Raw genomic sequence first — 26,677 nt, forward strand, 5'->3', positions numbered from 1 at the left:
GTTGCCTGTAGTCCTTTGCTGATCAGTGTGTTGAAATCCGAGCGTAGAGTTGGTGGGAAGCCCTTCAGGTAGAAAGGCGGCATTTTTTCCTTCTTCTGCAGTTCCTCTTCGACATCTACTGGCAGATCAGCATATTGGTTTTTACTCAGCAAACGGTCGTTTACCTGTACATCACTTGGCTTCAGACGCTTAGCATCCTTTGGATCCTTCTCGGATCTATGGCGGTTTTTACCCATAGCTTGGGTAGGTAGACAACTGCGAATAAAAAATAAAACAAAATCGAAATTAGTCGTAGTAGGTTATTCGTCTATCCACATCGAGTGTTAGATAACGAATGATCGATTTTCGACCACGGTTTCCCTTTTATACGCATTCAGTTGAAGATATGTGCCTGACTACCTCAAAATCGTCGTCCTTGCGCGAAAAATCCAAGCGAAAGTAAAGAGTTTTCCGCATTATTTTCAAATTTTGAGAATACTTAATTTTTGAGTTGTTTGTGGTTATCTCACATTGTTCAAAATATTATCCTAAATTCCTGATCATATTTTTGATGAAATGGTGAAAGAATTATGTTGCTACCATTAATACAAGTCGAGATATTCACGATTAAGTTCTGCCCATTCTTCCATATGGCTAATTTTGAAAAGGCACCCCATAGTAAAGTAAGTCGTATTCACGACAAAAACTAGCTGTTCTGTGAGCATATCTGCTGTGAGACGAGTACAGTGTGAGTTTTGCTTCAAACAAAAGCGACTGCATCATCCAGCTGCTGGTCATTTGAATTGGAGAAAAAGAAATCGAAAAGTGGACAACGATGGGGAACATTATACAAAATCAGCCATTCTAATAGCTCTAAATGTTATCTAAAGAACGATTAAGATTACTTCTTTGCAAATCAAAAGTAAAAATCATCAGTTTAGTGCAAATGTGCAAAATTCGCACCAAACTATCGCAAATGAAGCTAGCATTTGGTTGCTTCGCGTTCGAGAAAAATAGTGTGTTATGATTATATATGTAATGATTTCTTCTAGGTTAAGGCTTAAACTTAGAAATGACTATGATTAGAGCTCTACTACCTGGAATACAAACGTAATCATCCGTAACAAAACAGCCCTTTCCAGGACTCCAAACCCACTATCAGGATCACAAAAGGAACGTAAAGAAGTTATTTGTAAATTTGTTTAAACTGCTGCTCTAATTCCTAGAATACAAACGAAATCTTCCGAAACCGAATGGTCTTTTTTGGGACTGCAATGTCTTAAACGACCAAACGGTATCACATCAGTTAATTGACGTAGGACTGCATTCGAGATGTGAATGGATCATCTCGAATGCAGTCCTACGTCAATCTCGCGGCTATGTCTCTGACTATTTCAAGTTTTGCCTTTCTCATATAGAAAGGCTATGCAATCGCTGTGAAAACCGACTTTACAACCGAGGCCCGGAGGGCCGAGTTTCATATACCATTCGATTCAGTTCGTCGAGATCACAAAATGTTTTTGTGTGTATGTATGTGTGTATGTGACAAATAATCTCACTAAATTTTCTCAGAGATGGCTGAACCGATTTTCAGAAACTTAGATTCAAATGAAATGTGGTTCCCTACAAAGTTTCCTGAGTTTCGTTTGGATCCGATTTTTTCATTAAATTTGTACTTGTTTGTGTTATCACAAGATCATGATATCGATACATTTCTATAAAAGTACACTTATTGCATTTCTCATATAGAAAGTTTCTGCAATCACTTGAGAAATTGACTAGTGAAAATTGACCCAGAGGGCTAAGTGTTCTATATCATTCGACACAGTTCATCGAGCTAAGCAATGTATGTGTCTGTGCGTGTATATGTGCTAGTATGTGTCAAATAATATCACTCATAAAATAAAAAATCTCGTAGTCTCACAGGTTGCTATTGAATTTCACACCGTCATTTAGAGCTACGATGCAAAAAAGAGTAAAGTTCTTCTAGATTTGGCTTAAAACTTATTCAATTTGTAGGCTATATTAGTTACTAGACTCACTCAATTTTCTCAGATATAGTTCGATCGATTTCCACAAACTAAGGCTCAAATAAAAGTTTTTATAGTCTCATAGGTTGCTGTTTAATTTCATCCGTGTTCGACTTCCGGCTCCAGAATTATAGGGTAAAGTGTGTTTCATAATTCAGTGTGACGATGCAAAATAAAGAAAAATTCTTATTAATCTGACATAACTGTTTGCAAATGGGAAAGGTTATGTTAGTTTATACCCAAAGAAAGTTTTTTTTATTTTATTCAAGAAAAAAAGTTTCTCCACAGAATCTTCTTGTGATATATTTGAAAATATAAGTAATATGAAAAAGGCATCATTACACCACCAGGTGGATTCAAAAAATGCTTTTCTATCAGTTCAATTTTCTCGGAGATCGTTTAATTGGTTTCACCACTCTAAGTTTCGTTAGGAAACCTTTTCCACTTTCAGAGATATAATCGTAGAAATCACGTAACAATCCGACAAATCACAATTTCTATGTGCTAATTTTGTTTGGGGAGCTCACGTTTATATGGATTATGGAGAAACAGTTCTGGATTTATAATCTTATAAAGGACGTTACTGACATTACATTTTGTCGTGAATACGACTTATTTTACTATGGGGCGCCTTTTCAAAATTTACCCTCTGAGACAGTGATAAGTTTTTTATCGTGAATATCTCCTGTTGTATCTAATGAATCCACATAATTCTTGCGACATGCCATCGGAAATATGATTACAATATTATGATAAAATTTTCAGTTGTGTGACATAATCTCAAATAGTTCAAAATTAAACTTTTTTGAAATGTTTGGTATAAGCGAGTGTCAAAGATAATTCATAATGCGCGTTTGCCTTTCTCGTATTTTGAAAGCTCATAGCTCAGTGATCTGTAGAAGGGTTTATCTAATCTAACTACTAATAGAATCGAAAATTTTCAACTTGATCGTGCAACAACATTGAAATTTTTCAATAGTACACTATAGAAAAACCTGTTTGATTTAACCCATGACAGCACCAGCCAATCAGAACGCGAGATGTCTGCATCTATACAAGAGCATCCATATAAAAGTTGAGTGTATATATATATATATATATATATATATATATATATATATATATATATATATATATATATATATATATATATATATATATATATATATATATATATATATATATATATATATATATATATATATATATATATATATATATATATATATATATATATATATATATATATATATATATGTATGTATATATAAATAGATTAATCTTTATTACCACACCGCTATTTGGGTTAAGAATCACTTTTTTTTCATTTATTTGTGTGTTATAACTGTTATGAGTTGAAATTGTACGATTTGTCCACAAAAGTTTGAGCCTCGTTTGAATAAACCTGGTAAAGGCTATATTGAAATGAAAGGAGATAAATTTTTTCTACTCTTGATCTAAGCTTGAGATTTTGATTATTGTTTTGAATTTGCTAAATAGATTTCAGAAACAAATTCTCGTTACTCCATCGTTAGTAACGTTTGTTACGATGTCGTATATCGCAATGATCTGCTTGGTACTCGAAAACTAATTTTGCTACGCAATTCTGGAGCATCGATCTCCTCGTTTATTAATTTCGCAATGGTCAATACTTGTCGAATTTTTCTTCGGCGCTGTAGAGTATCGATTCCCAATAATTGGCATCTGTCCGGGTATGGTGGCAAGTTTACAGGATCTCTCCAAGGCAAATGTCGTAATGCCATGCGAACAAAACGTTTCTGAACACGTTCAAGTCTAAGGCTCCACGATATTTGATACGGACACCAAATTACTGAAGCATTTTCCAGAATCGGGCGGACGAGTGAGCAATATAAAGCCTTCAAGCAAAGCGGATCTTTGAAGTCTTCAGCAATTTTAGAGATGAATCCCAGCTGACGGGAAGCTTTCGAAATAACTAGCGACCGTTGGACATCGAACGTCAATTTGGCATCCAGTTGTACACCAAGATCACACACCTGAGTCACTCTAGATAAAATTGTTCCATCAATGTTTTAGTCGGATATAATAGGACGTAGAATCCGATGAAATGTGATAACTTGGCATTTGGTTACATTGATAATGAGTTTGTCTTCCTTGCACCAATTTGCGAACCTTGTAAGCAAATCTTGCAGTCGTTGGCAATCCTCAACACTACGAACGGCGAGATACAGTTTCAAATCATCTGCGTAGATTAATTTACAACCAGATCCCAAGAGTAATGCAACATCGTTGAAAAATACTACAAATAGCAAGGGTCCCAAGTTGCTACCTTGCGGAACATCTGATTTATTCGAGAATTCGGACGACGCAACCAGAGGGCTCCTAATGTGAGCTTTTTGGTGCGGGGGAGTGTGGAGGGCAAAAAAAAAAAAAAAAAAAAAAAAAAAAAAAAAAAAAAAAAAAAAAAAACGTTATTGATTTTTACACGCAGTTGTCTATCGGAAAGATATGAGTTCAGCCAAGACACGAGTTGCGATGATAAACCAAGTCGAGATAATTTACACAACAGTATTCGATGATCAATCTTGTCAAACGCTGCTTTCAGATCGTAGATCGTGTAGATCACATCCATTTGTGCTTTTGCCTCGATACTAGAAATACATTCAGACGTTAAGGTTAACAAATTCATTGTAACTGATCTACCAGGCATAAATCCGTGTTGAATGAAATGTAGTTCTTTGCACGATCTAAGACAGCACCACTCACAATTATCTCGAATAATTTCGATGAGGCCGAGTGGCTAGTTATTCCTCGATAATTTGCGACATTTCGTCGATCACCATTTTTGAAAACAGGACACATATATGACTGTTTCCATATGCGAGGAAATCTGCTTTGCTCGAACGATCGATTGAAAATAACACTTAGTGGTTCAGCTATGGAGGATATGCAGCGAAACAAGACAACGGCGGGTATTCCATCCGGACCAAGTGAAAAAGAGCGCTTCAGTTTTTTAGCCGCTTGTTCAATCATGTGAGGTGTAACGGTGAAAATGTCCAAATCAAACAAATCAAGATGGAACACTTGCAGCTGCAGCATTCGCTTCGCTATGCGATGTAGAGTTGCTCTAAAAAACACCAGTGAAAAATTTTGCAAACAACTCACATGACTCAGGAACAGTAGTAGCAATTTCATTGTCAAGAAATACATTGGTTGGAATAGATGAACATTTTCTCTTTGAGTTAACAAAACGCCAAAAGCTACGAGGGTTACGTTGGAGATTTGTCTGAACTTTGAGTACGCACGATTTATACAAAGTGGCATTCAGTGTACGATATGCATTGACAGAACGGTGGAAATTAATGGCGGTTGCTAAACATCGATGACGCTTAAGCTTACGTTGATCATTTCATCGTTGATTGTTCCAATCACTACCTGTTTTATGACAACTATAATAAGTGTCTCTTTTTACCTTTTTTTATATATATAAAAAATAGGTATAGAATTCGCTCAAACTTTCGAAAATTTTTCCGAGGCCCGGAGGGCCGAATGACATATACCAATCGATTCAGCTCGACGAACTGAGCAAATGTCTGTGTGTGTGTATGTGTGTGTGTCTGTATGTGTGTTGTCAACTAAGAGGTCGAGATCTCAGAGATGGCTGGACCGATTTTGATCAAACTAGTCGCAAATGAAAGGTCTCCCCGTCACCCAAAACGCTATTGAATGGTTTTGAGATCGGATGTTTACTTTTTGAGTTATACGAAGTTTTATGTCAAAATTTTCAGTTTTTTGACAGTATCTGTCACAATTGACCTTGAAAACAGAATATGTTTTCAGACTTAGATTCCGCACGGTAACAGCTATCCAACAAGCCATAGATTGTTAAAATCCGTCCATTTTTAAGGAGATATCGAAATTTTTCTGTAAGCGACTTTTCCCACTATTCCAGCAGTAGGAGTTTTGAGCGCTGTATGACAAAGCAATGCTTGGGAGCAACGGAAAACACGATTTTTTATTCTGTTACATACAATTGTTTCTACGTACCAAAAAGACTGTGTACAGCATCCTTTTTCAGAACAATTTGCCTCGGACCGATTTTAGCACGGCTCGTTTTTGGCAACATAATCGTTCGAATATGACATATATAAACCAGATGATGGCAGATTTTTTTTTAATTATAGTGTTTTGAACTACTTACAGCAATAAATGCTGGAAGAACATAACATCCATATACCATTCGAATCAGTTCGTCGAGATCAGCAAATGCGTGTGTGACAAATAATTTCACTCAATTTTCTAGGAAAATTTCTTTTCTACAAATTCAGATTCATACGAAAATTCGAATGCTCCCAAACAAAGTTCCTGAATTATGTTTGGTTCCGACCTCTGGTTCCGGAACTACAGGATGATATATGAAACGAAATCAAAATTGTGTAACTCATTCTTCTCGTAAATGGCTGAACCAATCTAAGATTCAAATAAAATCTAAGAATCATCTAAGATGCAAATGAAAAGTTTCAAGATTCTTTAAAACATCTTGCTCTTCAGTCAGATCCAACTTCCGGTTTCGGGGATACAGGGTGATTAGTATAAAAATGTCTATTCCACATAAATTAATCAGGTTTATCGGGTTAGCAGATTTGGATAGTCGATAAAAAAAAATAACTTTTTTCAGTTTTAGTGGTATTCAGTTGTCGATTCCGAAGGCACCTAAAAAATAAATTCGTGCTATGATTTCTCAAAGATGTCTTCACTGATTTTCAAATATTTTGAAACAAATGTAAACTATACCGCTATTCAGGTGAATTTATCTGACTTCGGCCATACCGATTTTAGAATTCCGGTTCCAGTATAAAATCGTTTCTCAAAGCTCAATCGTTTTCTCAAAAAAGCCTAATCAAATTTCAGAAACAAAAATTCAAATTGAATTAAACTTATATACAAAATTAATTAGTTTTATACATACATACAAAAATTAATGAATTTTATCCAATTAAGCTTCAAAGTTGTATTCAAAACTGTAATTTATTCGTCATATGACCATACGAATCGGTTTGGGTTATGCTGGTTCCTGAATATCGGCTCTGGAAGTACCTTAAATTACCGTAAACTCTAAAGTGGAACTTACATATCATGGCATGTTTAATCGATTATCACACTTCTAGATTTAAATTCGATTGTATTTGCAGTTTCGACATTACAAAGTAATGAGTGATTACAATCTCAAATTGTCGCTTAAAACGACGGTCATTAAAATAATGTAATGAAAACTTAAACACCGAAGAATATTCATGCACATGCGGATTGATAAAAAAAGGTATCATCTCACTGCTAGGTGGATTAATCACGTTTTTTTTTGTCAATTTGTACTAGGATAAAACCATGCAAACACTCTTAATATTGATTTCAAGCATTTTCTTTAAAACATTATTGTCAGTTAAATTCTTCCATAAATCTAGTTTTGTGTGTGTGCGTGTTCATTGGTTGACAATTTCACTCAGAGCAAATTTGAGGGTTTTAAAGTACATTTATGACAAATCAGTTGTAGGCTATTTGATTTATTACTTCTTAGGTTAAGTGTAATTTGCATTAAAGGAAATTTCATGGCCGCCATTATGATGTTCTATACCGTAGCATTTATTGACATCAAATAAATTTTGAAATGCAAAAACGAGGGAATATGATGGACTTTCATGATTCGTTTTCAGAATGTATGCACAAGTTTTAACGCCACGAAATAGTTTTATACAAAAATGACGATGAATCACGAAAAATAATTTTCATAAATCATGAAGAATATCGCAAAAACCGCATTTATTACAAAGCGATTAGTTATAATTCTTATTTTTATCCTTACATCCACGATAAAAATAAAAGCGCATGAAGTTTTTACGTTCGGAAACAGTCTCAAACTCGTAAAAAAAATCTAATATATTCTTACTGATTGCATTCAAAGTAGACATGACACACACATAGTCAAGAAAAATATTATCAAAACGTCAGTTTATTCAAAGCGGAATTCATTCCATCCAAATAAATTTAATTTTGATCGTAAAGCTGGTTTCAAAATTTTCTTGAATTTGAAGTTTTAAAGCAGGTTTATGCTGATTCTTCATTTTGATTTATAAACCTTATGAAGAATGGTCCACTTGGCAGGAACATGCTCTTCTATAGGTTTTCAGTAGGCTTTCGTGGAGTTTAAAGTTTTATTGCAAGATTTATTATGTAGCATTGAAGACAGCTACAAGTATTTATTAATATTTAAAATGTTACTGGGGTATTGACGTGGCAGTGCAACATAAATTGATAAGCACTGACGAGTCGAAGACGAAACATTAAAATTTTAAATTGAAAATGTTCATTTTACCGTTTCATTTCATCCCTTCTCGCGGGGAATTTGCAAAGTATAAATAAATCATATGCATTGGACAAAAAAATCGATCTCAGTTGAAATCAAATCATTTATAACTTAGATTACTGAATTATAACTGCAAGGAAACAATTCTATTGCTGAATGCTTGTCTCTTCCAGAACCAATTCCCATATGTAACACATAATTTTTTAAAATAACCGACTTTATTTTTTGTTTCATTTTTGCAATTGTCACCAAAAAGGAGCAAAAAAAAAACATAATCTTTTCAGATCCTATCAGAAACCATATTCACAGTATGGATAGAAAGCTAATCCGCTAACTGTCTCTCACGCCCCTCGGCCCTGTCCTTGACCCTAAAATTCAAATGTTGTCTGTCTTCTTCAAATTGAGATTCGGGTAAGCTACTCATAACTGCTCTCCAATGGCAGCGGGGCTTGAAAAACAGTTGGCAAAGTTCTTTCAGTATTTCACGCGACCGGAAAGGAGTCACATAATCCCAGATAGCTAAGCTTTTTTTCCCGCGCCTCGCACCCATCAAACGTCAACCGAGACTGTTATTCTGGCAGAATATCTTTCCCCGTTACAAAAACTCAACTTTTTCGTCTTTGCGTATCCCGAACCAACCCAAACAGACAGACACACACATACACTTAATAGCATTCACAGGCTAAGTTGGCGCGACTGAAAACGATCCATTTTCATGCATTATTCATTTAATACAATCACCATCGCGAATTTCATCACTGTCCTCGTGAACATTCTTCCATCAAATGGATATTTTGGTGGAAAAACGATTATCGCATTATCGGGGCAGACCTCGGTGGCAAGAAGGAGCCAGGCTACTTCTGGAAACCGGAAAATTTTTAGTCTACTGCGCTGTTTCTATCCAGAGTTCAAGAATCTACTGCTAAATCGTCTTAAGTAGGTACTTACTAATTTTCTGCTCACTTTATGCTTTGTGGTTCCGGTAAAAAATGGCTGTTGATGGACCGAATTGGAAGGAAGTTGGTGCAGTTAGGGAAGGTTTTCATGTTCTTGCGACCTTTGGATGAACATACCAATCGCAATTAGTTGCTGAGTGTTCGGACAAGGAACTAATGTCTCGTCGAAATATGGAATGTAACATACTTCCACTGAAAGACAAAGCGGATTTTAAGAAAGCAAAATAGCATAAAAATTACTACTGATGCTTCCTTCCGGCACTTGGAATTTTTTTCCAGCATCTTGCTAACTTTTTCTGAAAATTTAACGACCGACTAACCGATAATATTGCCAGCAAACTTTGAAACTATTAAGCTATCTGTATTTTTAATCTGACGTCATTAGGCCCTCAAACCCTAATTTCATTGAGCGAAAAAATTTCTAAATTGGGCTTAAAACTGTTCCAAAACTGCCTTCGGTTATATCGGTCCTCGGTAAGTCTTCAAAACGGAACCCACTCACGTTTCTCCAAGGTGGCTCAACCAATTCACCCAAACTAAGATACAAATTAAATGTCTTACGGTCTTTTACGGAACAAGAATGGAGAAAAATACAAAAGTGTGGAAAATGAGTGCCACACGAATTGAATGAAAAACAGATAAAAACTGGAAAAAAAGGGAAAAATGATCAGTTTTGAAGATTTTGATCCCTTTTTCCGATATTTCTGGAACCAGATGTCATATCCGAACAAGACTCCAGAATTTGGCGAAGGACCGTAAGACCTTTCATTTCAATCAGAGTTAGAGAAAATCGGTTAAGCCATCACGGAATCACTTCCGCTTCGGAGGCTTTTCGATAACTATTGCAAGTACCTCCGAAACCGGAACTGAGAGCCGATATGGGCGTAATTGGTTCGTTGGGCCAGCAACTAAAACGGTGACTCTGAAAAATTAATGTGAGTTCCGATTTTCCTTTCTCCAGTGAAAGGTAATAGAATTGCTGGATTCAATGCATACGCTGGTCTTACAAGCCAGTTGTCGTATGTTCGACCTGGCAGGATTTCTTGTGTTAGTAGGATCGTAGTACTAGTAACTCAATAATTCTGTATGCTAAGAATCGGCTGTAAAATCTGTTGAAACAGAAAGTCCAAATTCCACAAAAGAAATGTAATTCCAGGACTTTTGCTTGTTTTACTTTGGAGGAACTGACTTTTGATCGGTGCTCGGAAGACCTCACGTGTTGAATACCATTTTAAATTGCTCCAAGAGATCGGAAAATATATAGTCGCCTTACTTTTTCACCTTGTTACTGCTTTATATTTTCGCTCAATTTTCTCGCAGATGACTGAACCGACTTCAACAAACTTAAACTCGTTTGAAAGCTACTATTAAGTCGGGGATACAGTTCGAAAATCGCTTGACTAACATTTCCGGCTACGGTGATATACTCGTAAAACTGACGTAACCGACAAATAGCAGTTTTTTTCTATTCCTAATTTTTTTTCAGATTCGGCTAATAATCAAATAATAGTTCAAATTTATTACTGCTGATACTTTTGATTTCTGAAATGTTGCCAAACACGCGGCGTAAGCCCTGAAGTACGCTTTTATGAACTACCCGAATCAGTTTGAATGAATTAGTGTCAAAAATTATCTCATTGAAAAAATGGGCTATGTTATATCGTGATTATTTGAATAGCAACAGAAAGGCATTATCACACCTCTAGGTGGATTAAACAGAGTTTTAGAAGTTTTTCTTCGCTATTTTTGAAATCGAGAACTAGCAACCGATACTAACGCAATCGGTTCGTTAGGTCAGCAACTAACGAAAGCTACAATTTGATTTTTTTTTTCCATTTCTGCATCTTCACTCTACGTGACGGTAGGAATTTTTAGACATAAGGAGTGTATCGAACAGTAATTAGCAAACTTTAAACAGTTATTACTCTGAAATGGCTTAATTTTTTGCAGCGTGTGTTGCGGTGACATGTTTGTTTACATGTCAATAACAGCTGCGCAATCGATTGGTTTCGGTACGGTTTATCGTTTCAATGATGAGTCGAATTGATCCGGAAACGCGAAAGAAAATTCTGCACACTTGGTGCTCAGAAAGTGGTGTCACGTACAACGAAATTGCAAAACAGGTGAAAGTGCACCACACCAGTGTCAAAAATATTATCGAGAAGTTCGATAAGACCCTTTCCATGAAGGATTTGCGCCGATCCGGTAGGAAAACGGGTCCCAGCCAGCCCGGCCGGCTGTGGTTGAGTACATCAGGAAAAACCCATCGGCATCGACGCGGGATTTGGCCAAGCAGTTCAACACCAGCATCGGGTTAATTCAACGGATCAATGTTCGGAACTCCCTGAAAACGTACAAGAAACAGAAGGTGCCGAAAAAGTCCCAGGTACAGCAAGTTCAGGCCACAACAAGAGCGCGAAAACTGTATAACCAGATTCTACAGAATAAAGACGGATGCATCCTGATCGACGACAAAACCTACGCCAAGGAAGACTCTCGAGTGCTGCCCAGACTGCAATATTATACGAAATCGGTGTACCAGGGCCTGGACGACGCTGACACCACGGTGGCGATGGAAAAGTTTGGGCAGAAGGTGTTGGTCTGGCAAGCAATTTGTACCTGCGGTCGTCGGTGTTCTTCACGAAGGGCACAATTAAAGCCAAGGTGTACGAGGACGAATGTTTGAAGAAGAGAATGCTGCCACTGTACAGAAAGCATAAGGCTCCTCCTCTCTTCTGACCGGATTTGGCTTCAGCCCACTATGCCAACTCAGTTCTACAGTTGTTGTCAAACAATAATGTACAATTCGTGGAAAAGGACATCAACCCACCGAACTGCCCGGATCTTCGGCCAATTGAAAGGTATTGGGCAATTGTCAAGCGGCACTGCCGGAAGGAAGGTACAGTGTCCCAAAACATGCAGGAGTTAAAAAAACTGGACAGCTACCACCAGGAAAGTCACAAAAGTAACTGTGCAGAATTTAATGAAGAATGTCAAGTCCAAAGTGCGAGCGTTTCACAGAAACTAAGATTTTCTTCAATATAATCAGTGAAATGCTTAAAAATGTAATTTTTCTACAATATATCGAAAACTGATGGCAAAATATGTATATTTTTTCGCTTTTCTATTCAATAATCAATGTTACTAACTACTTTTCGATACACTCCTTAATATTTTGCTGAGGAAAGTATGTTGATACGTTAAGGCGTTTATAAGTTATGCATTTTTTTTTTTATTTAAAAGATATTTTTATTCAGGCCTATTTGCATACAAGCTTTACGTGGCCGATTGAGCCGATTTTCTAAATAATTTTTTTTTGAGTTGGATCTCGTTGTGACTCTTTTTTTTGGTGCAGAGAAGCTTCCATTTCCCTCCAGCGAGGATTGAGGGGCACTCTCGTCATCCATTGTCGCATCGATGGTATTGTTGTCGATTTCCGTCTTCTTTTCGTTGCTAGTTGCTGTAGATGCACCTTGTTGTACATTGGTTGCAATTGCTGGTTGGTTGCAGGATAAGCTGCTAAATGCAGCTGATAAAACTTTGTTCTAAAGGGGATACGTTGGATGGTTTCGTTGAAGGGGATGCTTCATTGTTGTTGGTGACTGTCACAGGAGTACTGGGGTTGCTTAGGGTTGGTGTGAAGAAAGCACCGTTGTCCTTTGGTGTAGTTGTCTCATTGTCCAGTTTATCACATGGCTTACCGTAGTGAACAGCTTTTTGGTAATATTGATATGTGGCAATCTGATCGTCATAGGTAACAAGTGATTTGCAAGGAATTCTTGTATCTTGACCGAAAATTACATAAGAAGGTATAGCCTTCTTCAAGTGTATCCGTAATAAACGTACGCCATTTAGAATACCGGGGAAAAAATTCTTCCCCTTTTCTTTTTCGATAGAGAGAATCCCTCGTATTGGGACATAGTTTTGCGAATATATGAATCGGTGACGCTTGAGTGAAGATCGTGCACACGCACTTCTATAGCACTATCTTCCATATATACAGGAATGTTGTACTTGGTATTTTCATGCTCCACATAATGCACACTGTTATTGTCTTTTGCGAATTGAATTGCATCCAACTCTTTATAAAACTGGATATAAACAACATTATTCGTCTTATTGCATTGAAGTAAATGTACACGTTTAATGTCAAGATGCATTTGCTCCTTAAGCAAACCTTCAAGTTCTCGAATCGAAAGTCGAATTTTGCACTGTCTGAAGTCAACAATAATTGTATTCTTTCGTACCGGCGGTAGCTTTTGTTCGTTTGGTTCACTCATTTCGAGATCGTTCTATTGTTCACTACACAATACTGTACTTGGTCTTCTGTCCCGAACGTAAGCAATTTTGTTTTATCGACTGACTTGGATGAGATGAGGAGTTAAGGACTATTCACACATATCCGGTCCGGTTCAGTGCCGGCATGACACCGTGCACGGATACTGATATTATTTCATTCGTTTTCTATGCGCGCATTCACACCTTTCCGGCACAGTGCCGTTTCAGTGCAGCTCGCCGTCAGTGTCGCGTCCGTCCGGCAAACTCAAATTCGTCGTCACCGATATTTTTCATTTTCTCTGAAGTCGGTATGTCATTGCATTGGCTGTGCCGGAACGGAAACAGCACGGAAACGGAACGGAAGGGTACCGATAAAAAAGTTAATAGTCCTTTATGCAATGTTCTTGAGTTTTTTGAAGGTATTTTTAAAACTAATTTAAATAAATTAAAAAAATAACACCCTTCCGATTTTCTCTTAAATTTTTACTTACATTATGACCTTTCAGGAACCGCATACGATACAGTTTTATCGATCTGGCATCTAATGAATATTGATATTTGAAGCTTGACTAGTTTTTGATGAAAAACAATCATAACTTTTTACTGGTATTTCATATGAAAAAGCTTGGTGAGTAAAATTGTGCGCAATATTTAGTTCAACAACTCTTCTGAAGTCAACTTTTCCGTAGAACGTTTCACGAAAATGTTAGAACAAAAAAGTGATTTTTCAGGAGTCACCATATTTTAATCGGGAAAATTGATGTAACTCGATCAAATGAGGAGCTAGAGAGGTGCTTTTTTTTCGAGAAGGTTCCTCAAAATAAAATTTCCTGCAACTTTATTGTACAACAAAATCATTTTTGAGTTCAATTCAGAAAGTTAGATATCAGATTTCAATCTAAATGAGGACCACCCTAGTAACTTTTTTCATGAAAAGGAGTGCCATTCGATTAAAAACAACTTTTGTGAGGACACCTACTACAAAAACTAATATTTAATAGTGAAAATATTTTTGTCGCGCTATTTTCCCGTTTCGGACCACTGTGCACTGTGACAGTCAAACGTGGTCCGTAATAAAAATCACTAAAACGTTGAAAATCGCCAAATCAACCATGTATGATGTGTTCAAATGTTTCACGGAGCGAAAGAGCGTGGATCGAGTGCCTCAAAGTGAGCATCGTAGTGGGACATATGAGCGTAAGCTGAACCAGAAGGTGTTGAGAACCGTCAGAACAAACTCTTGACTATCAGATCATGAAATCGCACAAAAAACGCTGCTGCTCACAAAAATTTGTTTGCGAGCAGGATAGTTGATAAATTATAAATATCGAGAAAGTATAGATCAAAAACGAAAAGTTTCGCTTTGGAATTTGTTTTGTGTACGAAGGTCTAAATTGAAAAAAAAAAACGAAACATGAAATCCAAATCCGAAACGCTTATAATTGATAGTTACCATTCATACCCAGCCTTGATCCTCCTTCGCTTTTCTGGGGTGATTTGGCAAGCGAATGAAATTTTACCGAAATAGGCGAATCCACCAAACTACCCGGAGTAGCGACCTATCGAGCGGTATTGGGCTCTCGTGATGAGAGAAAAATCACAATGCACAATTGAATGAATAAAATTGCATCTTGTATTAATCTAACAGAAAGTTTGTTTTATTCCAAATCTAATCTGTACAGATTTTGTCACGAACAAGCCATGAAAATCATATGAATGGAGTTGGGCTCATTTGTACATTTTATTCTGTTGGATATTTAAGCAAGAAGTGAATATAATTCGATATCAATAAAAACTTGAATCGATTAGGAATCAACTTCGAGTGACGCAAATAAGTTACAGTCATAGTACTTCCAATCCAAGCATCGAATCATGTGTCAAAAAAAAAATGATTATACTTACATCGTTTCATCCGCTAAATCACCGTGAAGATGGCCACAATTGCATTGCTGTTCGGTCCAATTCCCACCTGTCGTTGCAACTTAAAACTTTTTTGAAGCGATTCCACCACGAACGGTTACATTCAACTTTTCACGTCGTGCAGTTTCCTAGTCGAACTTCTCGGCGAAGGTAATTATCTCCGGTGCCATCATCAGCAGCCGCATCATCAGACGAGTGAACTTTGATTGCATTGATTTACGACCATCCGGTCGGTTCCGGGACTAGGGAACCATTTCTGCATAGATCATCAGGCTTACATGGGCTCCGATTGGTCCATACCTGGGAACATCACCGGCACCGCTTGGATCCCAGGTTCAAAAGTTTACCGATTGTACACTCGCCTTCGGAGGAGTGCGGATGACGACGCTCACTGATTATTTCGGTTGTCTGATCGAACTATCGATTCTATTAAAAGTTGCACTTGATATCATGGAGAAGTTTTAATTGTTTTCATCTGAAAGAAGAAAAAAAAACAGAAACGACGGTGAGAAAGTTTCTACATTGATATCCATTTAGTATCTTCATCAGGATGCTAACGCATTAGGAATAGTATTGGAATTTGTTTATGCTTTGAGAATCTGAATTGCATAGGTTAGTGGAATTTCAAACATTCCGAGATTATTGAACCAATAACTGCCGCACTGATGTGCACCGTTTTCCGTAATTACCAATTCAATCCATCGACTGTACACAAAAGAAGAAATTCCTATCGGAAATCGAATTCCCAAACAAAAGGTTTCAATTTCAAGTAGACCATTTATTTCACTTTCACGGCAGCATTGTCGATTATATTCCATCGGTCAAATACACACACTGCTACTCGGTCCGAAAATGTTCATTTATCGTATTGAGCCAACCGCCGGCATTTGAACAGGAACAGGCCAACAATGGCTGAAAAGGCAATTCGCGAGTAGCAATTTATTCGGTACTTCCTCAGCCTTCATTCAACAGCTGCAGCCACGTCATGTAACAGCTGCAATTGTCGTTGACACTGTCGTTGACCTCCACCTCGATTGACCACTCCCCGGTCGACCCAGTTTACGTCATCCAGTTGGTTTAATGGTTCAAAATTAATTTTTTAATCAGATATTTTTTTATGAATCGCCATTCGGTTTTACGATCGTAAATTTTTGATTGCGTTTGAATTTTTCAACAGTTGTGAGTTGTCACTTTGGCGAACATTGTGGACTTCCGCAACGCACTGCCCCAGGAACAGGGTCGCCGAAGGTTGGTTCGTGAAAATGGAAGCACCACATGAACAGAGATGGGTGCAAACATTCGGTTTTTTTTATAGCACCGGAGCCGGTTACTAACGAACCCTGCGCTGTTTAAATACATAATCGAATTGGCGGAAATAGCTCGTTCGCCTTGAAAGAGGCCAAAGCCACGGTAAACATTAGTAATTCAGTATTTCAATTTGCATGGTAAGTCTGTCTTTCGTCTCGTCTCCCGCAAACGTGCTGACGCTAGACGTAATAAATCAGTGCAAAACTCTTAGGTCATGATTTTAAAGCTGAAATCCTAATGAAAAATTCTCGGTAAACTGATTTTTGAAAAACGCTGAAATAAAATTCGTTTTCTGAAATTTTTTACTAATATTTCGGAAATAAGTTCTTTTCGTTACTTAACTTTTTAATGTGGAACACATTTTTGTTTTCTATATAGCGGTGCACATTAGAAACTCAAGAAAAATACACGTAGAAATGTGGTCAGGTTTTGAACAATTACAGCTCAGTCAATTTTGTATCAATTATTAATATTATGTCACCATTTGATTGGAAATATTTCTACGTATCGATTTGAATGTTCATGTATTTTTTATTTTATATCATTGAAATGTTGATTAATAGCTAGCTTAGTCCTATTTTGGCTGCAAAAAATCTCCGGCATACAAGATTACCCTGCCATAGTCGACGGTTTTGAAGGAGTAAGCGATATATCAAAGGGAAAGCAGCGCTCTGATTGGTCAATCGAAGCAAAAGCAAAGCTGTTGGAAGCACGCGAATATACGTGTATCTACAAATAGAAGCGACATTTTAGCTAACGTTTCAGTCTTATGCGTAGCTTGCTAGAGGTAGGTTGTTGCTACACAACAAGATAAAAAGTGCCATAAACGATTTGAAGCTTTTATTGGTATTTATTTATTTATTTATTTATTTTTCTCTAATTCATCCGACCATAAAAGGTCTTAATGAATATAATGTAGTCAAGTTATAAAATAGTGGAACGTAACACTTTCTGCGCAAATTTATGTGTAGGTTCGCCGAAATCGAAGAGATGTTCAACAGTCCCAAATGTTCTGATGCATGCTGTTATCGGTTCATAGAATCCAAACGTCGTTCGGTGAAATCTCGGTTGAAGTAAACCAGTAGAACGTAGCGATCGTTGTGAAGCACGGAAATCAAGACTCGATAAAAGCTTCGAAGAGTCAATATCGCCGTTTACTATTTTCGCAACAATAATTGCTTGCTGAATTTTTCTGCGCCGTTCCAGTGTGTCCAAACCAATCAGACGGCAGCGATCGGGATACGGTGGAAGATCTAGCGGATTTTGCCAGGGTAGATTCCTTAGAGCGAATCGAACAAATCTTTTCTGCACACGTTCAATTCGTAAACTCCAAGCTAGTTGATACGGACTCCAAACTATGCTAGCATTTTCAAGTATAGGCCGAACTAGCGAGCAGTATAATGCCTTCAAACAATATGGATCCTTAAAATCACGTCCGATCTTAGCAATAAATCCTAATTGTCGAGTCGCTTTTGTAATTAATGTGGAACGATGTAAATTAAAAGTTAGTTTGGAATCCAACAAAACACCAAGGTCATTAACACAATCAACTCTTTGAAGCGTTTGTCCGTCAATTTTATAGTCAAAAAGTAATGGATTCAAAATTCGGTGGTATGTTATGACCTGACATTTTGCTATGCTGACTATAAGCCAGTTCCTTCGACACCAGGTAACAAATTCATCCAGAAGCTTTTGAAGACGCACGCAGTCGTCAATAGAGCGTACCTCAAGGTAAAGTTTCAAATCGTCGGCGTAAACTAATTTGCAGCCACTATCGAGCAGCAAAATAGCGTCATTAAAAAACAGCGAGAACAGAAGTGGACCCAAGTTGCTGCCTTGAGGTACACCAGATATGTTCGAGAACGAGGATGACATACAGGAATCAAGCTTGACTCGTAAGACTCTACCACTTAAGTAAGAGCAAAGCCAGTCAATGAACTTTTGTGTTGCGCCCAGACGCGATAACTTGCACAAAAGAATACGGTGATCAATTCGATCGAATGCCGCTTTTAGATCAGTATATACGGCATCAATTTGTACTTTTTCCTCCAAACGTGAAATACAGGTCGAGGTAAAATCCAGAAGATTAGTACTGACCGAACGCCCGGGCATAAAGCCGTGTTGATCAACTGAGATGTAATGTTTTGTACGAGAGAACAACTCATTGCTCACTATTATTTCGAAGAGTTTTGATGCAGCAGACAAATTCGTTATACCACGGTAATTCCTTACATTATTACGATCACCGGTTTTGTACACGGGAAACATATAAGACTGCTTCCAAATTGTCGGGAAGATTCCTTCCTCAAATGATCTGTTGAATATCAAGCAGAGAGGAACGGCTAAAACAGTTGCACAGTTGCTGTAGACTGCTGCTGGTATACCATCAGGCCCGATCGAGAATGAACGTTTCAATTTCTTTGCCGCTGCAACAACCATATCAGGAGTAATATCGAAAGTGTCGATGTGCACTAAGTTCTCAGGAACATCCAACGCTGCAACCTTAGCTTCGATATCAGAGGCAGTATTTCCAGCAAATACCGAAGCAAAGAACTTTGCAAACAAGTCGCAAGTCTCCAATGTTGATTTGGATACAACACCATCGTAACAAACAGATGAAGGAACTGATGAAGATTTACGTTTAGAATTCACAAAATTCCAAAAATTTTTGGGATTCCGGCGAAGATCAGTTTGTACCCGCATAACGTAGGCTTTGTATAACCCCGCATTCAACCTACGATAGTTTTCACTAGAATTTTTGAACATTCGTAGTGTTTCAGAGCTATGCCATCGACGATGTTTACGCTGCCAAACATTGCGAACCCGTTTTAATTCACGCAACCTTACTGTGGACCAAGGAGGATTGATGGGCCGTTTAACGAATGGTAAATTTGAGCTAAACCATTGAAGTAACGCATCGCAGAAAACGCTTGCCATTTCATTAACATTTTCGATCCCTTGTAAATATGTCCAATCAACATTCCGCAAATGTTCTAGTAAAGCAGTAAAATTAGTTTTACGATAATTTAACATCCTCGATTCATGAATAGGCTCCGATTGCCGTGAATTGTTCACACAGTCAACTGGCACCGAAACAACTAGAGGCGGATGATGCGGGTCGACGGGTAACAGAGGAGCAACACTACGCTCAACGACTAATTGACGCTCTGAAGAGCAAAAAATTAGATCGAGTACTCGCCCGAGATGGTTTCTTTGTTGATTCGCTTGACAAAGATTCAAATAATCCATTCCATCGATCAGTGCCGTACTTGCAGCGGGTAGCAAAGAGGAACAGATGAAATGTTCTTCCTCATGCCGTTGATTCCATACAATCCGGGGCTGGTTGAAATCGCCGCACACTAAAATAATATCATTAGCAGAACCTTTACTGCACAGCTCAGAAACAGTTGAAACGTGTGCATCTATCAAATCGACGTTTTTGCTTTTATCAGGAGGAATGTATATACCGCATAGAAACAATTTTATTCCACGTACGGTAGCGCTAGCACACACTTGTTCAATAGAGTGTCCATTCCGCGTTTCGATGATAGAGCTGGCATATTTTTGTGAGATGGCAATTAATACGCCACCAAATGTTGATTTCTCACTATTTGCTGAGCTGCGATCGCAGCGGAAGACGTTGAAGGAGTTCCCAAACAGCTGCTGGGAGTTGATACGGTCGTCGAGTCCAGTCTCAGTTAAAATGATTATGTCAAAATTACAATCAGCTGTTGTCAAGAAAATTTCGTCGATTTTTGTCCTCAAGCCACGAACATTTTGGTAGTACACCCATATTTGTGCCTCGTCTTGTTCCTCATGCTGCAACGCGGGATCATTTAGTGTAGTGAAAGAAAAATCAGTTGGAAAATACTCGCCTCTGGTGGAAACCCGAAGGTTTCCACCGTCCACAGTACAGCGCACGGAAATAGATTTATTTAATAACTCTCCGAACTGGTGGGAAGTACACGGCGATCTAAGTTTTTTGGCAGATGCACGAATTCCCGGAACAAGATTCCGACGGGCCAAGATGATGGGTCCAATGCTTTAGTTTTTAAGCCAGGCTCCAATCCAATTTTAAATGATATAAACGAAAAGCCGGTAACATCCTGCCCTTTTGGCACAAGCCGAACTAGATCCATTGGTTCTGTTACACCCAAGCAGCGAGAAATAATTTTCCGTACGTCGTCGTCCGTGATCAATGGATTGAGGCCAGAGAGGTAAAGCCAAAACCTATCGGCATTTTTTGCAACATTACGTACCGACAGATCGCTTAAATCGATCTGATTGGTACCACAATCGGTAGGAGCTTGAACGTTATTATTTCCTTCTGTTCGGCGACGCTTTGCACCCCTTGGTGTTGCTGAGTTTAGCGTTGGCCATCTAGGCTGAGCAGACGACATACCGTCAATTTTTTTATTTAATGCAATTACGGCTTCTGAAAGCTGCTGGACTTGCGCAGGCAATTGGACTAAATCGCTATGCGAGTCCAGCGACACGGTTGGTGCTTGTTGAGTCTCAGTAATATAGGTGCGAATGCTTCGACCATTTAACTCTTCTCTGCAAGCGGTACACAAGAGAATAAGCTTACCTTGGGTAAAGGCATCTCGCAAACCTCTAGTGTTTATGCCACAACAGTTTTGGCTGATGTGCAAGTAGGCATCACAGAAGCCGCAGCGCATCGGTTCGATGTCGTTCACATCGAGTTTACATTCGCCGCATTGTTTTTTATCCATCTTGTTGTCTCCACTGCTTCGTGATACACGGATGGTAGATAGCGAGACAGTAAGAACTTAACGAAGCCAGATACAGATGATAACAATGAAGTTGCTTGGCGCGTAAACGAAAACAAATAACCAGGCACTTTATCAAAAATGACACTGGGATTTCTGGCTAGATACAACACAACCAGGTGGTATTTCACGCTAGGATTGTTCCGAAGAGTCTTCCAATAACGATTCACGGGTTCTCGGTTCCGAAACGAGAGTTTAACAACGATAATTTTGAAAAAAAATGGTATGCTCTGATCTTGTGTCATGCAAGATTGGATGAAATCCCATGTTATGTCGTTTCGCCTGAGAAATTGACAACTACCCCAGGGTAAATTTTGAGTGCTTAAGATTTATATAAGATGAACTCTATTGATAATGAGAAATATTTTATCGCTTCAACCGAAATCGCAAAATGGTAGTATAGTAGAGAAACGCTATAAAAATAACTGCTTGTATACAAAACTTGAACACAAGCTTGGCGAAGAGAAGCTTAAATATCGATATCCGTATCGCAAATATGTACAAACATTTAATTGTATTCATTTGGGCTATTGATGTATTTTCGTCGACTACGAAACAAATACAAATCACGATAGAGTCTATATTCTGGGTTCGCGTGTTCGCTGTTGATTCCTAATAAGGATCAATCTAAGCAGACTCTTGTGCATTTGCGGATTCAAAAGTGTGACGATTAATTGAAAATGTCAATCATTAGAAATTTTGGTTGCTTGTTCCACATCAACGGCTCGAACAACCCCATGGGCTGATCCTTGTAGTTTTTTCTTAGTTTGATTACAAATTTTGCAACGAAATTAATTACATCAATGGAACCAGCTTCGAAGATTCCAAAACCACTCCCCCCCCCCCCTCTCACTCCCTTATTAATGACATTATTCGAAAGGCAAAATTTATCCGGTTGATACACCGATACAAATTTAAAAAATAATATATAATAGGGCTAAACGGCTACCAACGAAATGACATTCGTTGAAATGACTCTGACCTCCTTCGTAAACGTAAACTTCTTTCTGCTTCAGGTTTTCATCTTCATTAGTACCCAATGCGAAAACTCAAAAACTGTTATGCGCAGACGAGTATAAGACGAAAATCAACGAAAACTGATCAATAGTTAAAGGGTGAGCTTGAGCTTGATGTAGGGTTTAAACGATGAAAAAAATCATCCTTTTTGCGACTTTTTTTTCCAGAATTATCGTTCAACTAAATAAATTCAAATGTTTTGCATGACAAAAAGCATCATTCGAACATTTTGTATTTTTTTCGTGAAAAAAAAAAGGCGGGTGGGTAATGTCAGAGACATAACTGGATGTCGTGAATACGAAAACAACTGACATGTTCCTTAACACTTGCGAATATCAATTGTATGAATTATGCACGCATTCCCCTTTTTCACATTTTTCGCAAAAACAAAGAAAGCTTCACTTGATCTCGATTACTGTGAATTTCACACAGCGAAAAGTGCACAAATCTAAGCAAACTATTCTTGATTTGCAGTAAACTGAGGATATTTCCCTACGATTTGCAAACAACAAATCCTAATAGTTCTTTAGAAAACTTTTAGAGCCATTAGAACGGCTGATATTGTGCAATGCTCTCCACCGTTGTTTTTTCCCAATGCTAATGACTGGCAGCTGTGACGTAATCGCTCTTGTCGAAAGCGTGCAGACGACACAAAACACATCTGCTCGCAGTGGCGATTGAATCCAAACTGATTGAATTTTTGTTAAGAGATTTCCTTTTATGTGATTTCGTTTGTAGCTTTTTCACTAATGGGCGGTCCTAACGGCTATAAAAATAGCCGCATACAGAATTTTATTGTCGATTATTTCATTTCGGATTTACATAATTTATTGAAAGAAACTATTAATATGCTGTAGGGATTCGGTTCTAGCATTCACACGGACCAAATTGAGGAACTCAATTTGGTCCGTCGCTGCTGGTTGATGATTCCACCCCCACGACGTCTGCTTCCATCGAACGCACGAAAAGAAATGATCGATTTTCGACCACGGTTCCCCTTTTATACGCATTCAGTTGAAGATATGTGCCTGACTACCTCAAAATCGTCGTCCTTGCGCGAAAAACCCAAGCAAAAGTAAGGTGTTTTCCGCGTTGTTTTCAAATTTTAAGAAAACTTAATTTTTGAGTTGTTTGTGGTTATCGCACACTGTTCAAAATATTATCCTGAATTCCTGATCATATTTTTGATGAAATGGTGAAAGAATTATGTTGCTACCATTAATACAAGTCGAGATATTCACGATTGAGTTCTGCCCATTCTTCCATATGGCTAATTTTGAAAAGGCGCCCCATAGTAAAGTAAGTCGTATTCACGACAATATTAAGAAATAAATCGGTGAAGAGGTATTTTTGAAGACACTGGTTGTTTAAAGTGAAAACTGCGATTTTTCACGAAAAAATCCGCCATTTTGTAGCTATAAAACCTCCCCAAAGTAACAAACAACGAAAAGGAATACGTTGGGGTCTGGTTTTTTAAATGGAGAAAGTGTGTGCAAAATTTAAAAAAAAAATCGGTGCAGTAGTTTTTGAATGACGATGGACACGGACTTTCAAAACCTGCTTTCGAGGAAAACGCGTTTAAAGGTTTTTGTCTATAAAATCAATGGAAACAATTTATTACTCAAGGGAGCCCGTAGGGTCTAACATTTTCAAAAAAATATACTTTTTCTTTCATAATTTATTACAATGAAACATTTCAGAATGTTTCGTCAAGTTTTGAAGTCAATCGAACTAGAATTCTTGGACCTGTGCGCCGAGCTCTTGCTTCTTCGTAGAATGAGATAGCCACAGATAAAGGTAACTTCCAGAGTTTCGTTCTAATAGGCTTGAAAATTTCTCAGTAAATTCTTGAATTGTTTTACTATAAGAAAATATAAAGAAAATAATAAATGATTTTTCAAAAGTGTTCGGCCCTACTCGCCCCAAAGCTGGAAATAAATGAATATGAAAAATAAACTAAACAGAGACGATTTGTGCCTATTCTAAAAACCGGAAATTTTTATCTCACTAACTGGGAAAAGCCGAAAAAAATGTAATCGGCAATTTGTCAAACTGAAATTGATCAATTTTAATTTTCATTTTCTAGCGTTCAAATTACTATATCATTCAAAAATTTAAAGTTTCACGAATATCTGTAGATTTTAACTTCTTTATTATAGGAAATCGAATAAAATTAGTGGCAAATGTTAGCTTTAATAACAAGCTTACATAAAAAAATTCTCCGAAAATATTACGACGACGTATTGTTTTTGATTTCCCTTTTTTTGGCTATTTTTTTTAACTAATTAACTATTATTTTATAACTATTCATCTATTATTCTTAATGTTTTTATCTATCTATACATTTAAAAATGCAGAGATCATTCTTTGTAATCGCATCACGTAAGAACGGATGGACGGATTTACATGATTCTTTTTTTGTTTGATCAGTTTTTATCCCCACCGGGTTCGTACATCAAAAAACTTAGGAAAACTTGTCGGAAAATTGGGAAAAATCCATAAAGTTGTTTTGTATGGACAACGGAATTTTCCACTGAAAAAGTCGCCAATGATTGCTAGATCATCGATAGGTGTTTGGCGCATAACAAATTGCATAAGTGTTTGGCCGTCGAAGAAAGGAATACTAGATCGTTGAAAGAATCTGTTGGCGCGCAACGATTCATGATTCATAAGGTTCCTCATTTCGAGCCACGTGCTTAATTGGGTATCGAAATTATTGCTTGCCAAATGACTCAATGACGGAATACTCAGTCAGGAGAAAAAGTTCAGATATCATTTACCAGCTGATGAAATGTGTTCAATGGAGTCAGATGAATAGTATTGGTCATCGCGAGCGCGAGTTCAACTAATCAGAATATTTTTGAGTGAATCAATGAAAAGATTGTACTGTAGAAGCGCTAAGGTCAAACTAAGAGATTTTCACTGGATTTTGCTATCTAATGATTTAGATTACACTAAGCGCACATAATAAGTTGCATTTAGATCAATGTTCAAGATGATTACCATAATGGAACGAGACCGTCATTTTATATTTCATATTGTGTGAAGAATATTCAAATTGGTAAGATGAATATCAAATTAAAATTCAAGCGCCGTCTCTCCAAACAACCAGAAGTTCCACAGTACTTGAAAAATATCCACTTTATTAGAGCTCTAAAGTACGCGTGGCACTTTTTGGCAACTTGAACGTACAGAACAAGTTCTGAGAAAACTGTCTCACTACTTAAAAGCTGTAAAAGCTTCAAAGTTTGTTCTGTTCCGTCGGGTGAACATTCAAGTATAAGTAATTCCTTAAAAACGGATTGTTCAGAATGCTCTTCAGAATTTTTTTTTTTTTGCGAACTTTTAGTTACTTGGGCTAAATACAAACTGTAAGCATATCCTACTCTACCGAATGAACAACTCTAGAAGAGAAACTCTTCAGCATTTTGTTCGGTTTATCAATACAAAATTCTGGTTAGTGAGCTTCTTCATCGATTACCGAAAGCAAGAATCACATTTGGAAGAGAAAACGTGGAACCTAATATCCTTTATGTCGAAGTGAGGGATCTCTGTTCAGTATTTTGATTCAAAGGATGAGATGATAATCTGTACATTTGCTCTATTTTTGCGTAACAGAAGTATTTCACATTTTCACATTAACTTTTGGTGATATTTCTTTTTCGGGCTAAAGTGAATGTGTGTCGAATTCCATTCATTGTAGGTTAATCAGAAAAATAACGGAGAGAAACGTTAACCATTTAGTCGTTTGAAAATTGTGATGTCCGAAAACATAAATTCGAACAAATAATTATTGAGCGAAACGGAGTTCGACGGGTCAGCTAGTATATATAAAAATGCAGAGGTCATCCTTAGTAATCGCATCACGAAGGAACGGATGGACGGATTTACATGATTCTTTTTTTGTTTGATTAGTTTCTACCCCCGCCGGGTTCGTACATCAAAAAAGTTAGAAAAATTCACCGGAAAAGTGGGAAAAATCAATAAAATTAGTTTGTATGGACAATGGAATTTTCCGTTGAAAAAGTCGTCTGTGCTTGCTAGATGTACGATTGATGT

The 26,677-nt window shown here is 37.5% G+C and overlaps 1 protein-coding gene across 5 annotated transcripts in view; it reads right to left on the minus strand.

The window, feature by feature from the left end:
• LOC131430485 (ras-specific guanine nucleotide-releasing factor 2-like) overlaps nucleotides 1-26,677 on the minus strand; it is a 499,968-nt gene that overhangs the window by 32,993 nt on the left and 440,298 nt on the right. For all 5 annotated transcript variants that reach the window (XM_058595510.1, XM_058595512.1, XM_058595511.1 and 2 more), the window contains one exon: nucleotides 15,486-15,978. The gene's annotated coding sequence lies outside the window, so the exon portion shown is untranslated. The remainder of the gene's footprint in view (nucleotides 1-15,485; nucleotides 15,979-26,677) is intronic.

The sequence above is a fragment of the Malaya genurostris genome, chromosome 2 (assembly GCF_030247185.1).
Source record: "Malaya genurostris strain Urasoe2022 chromosome 2, Malgen_1.1, whole genome shotgun sequence".
Lineage (NCBI taxonomy): Eukaryota > Metazoa > Arthropoda > Insecta > Diptera > Culicidae > Malaya > Malaya genurostris.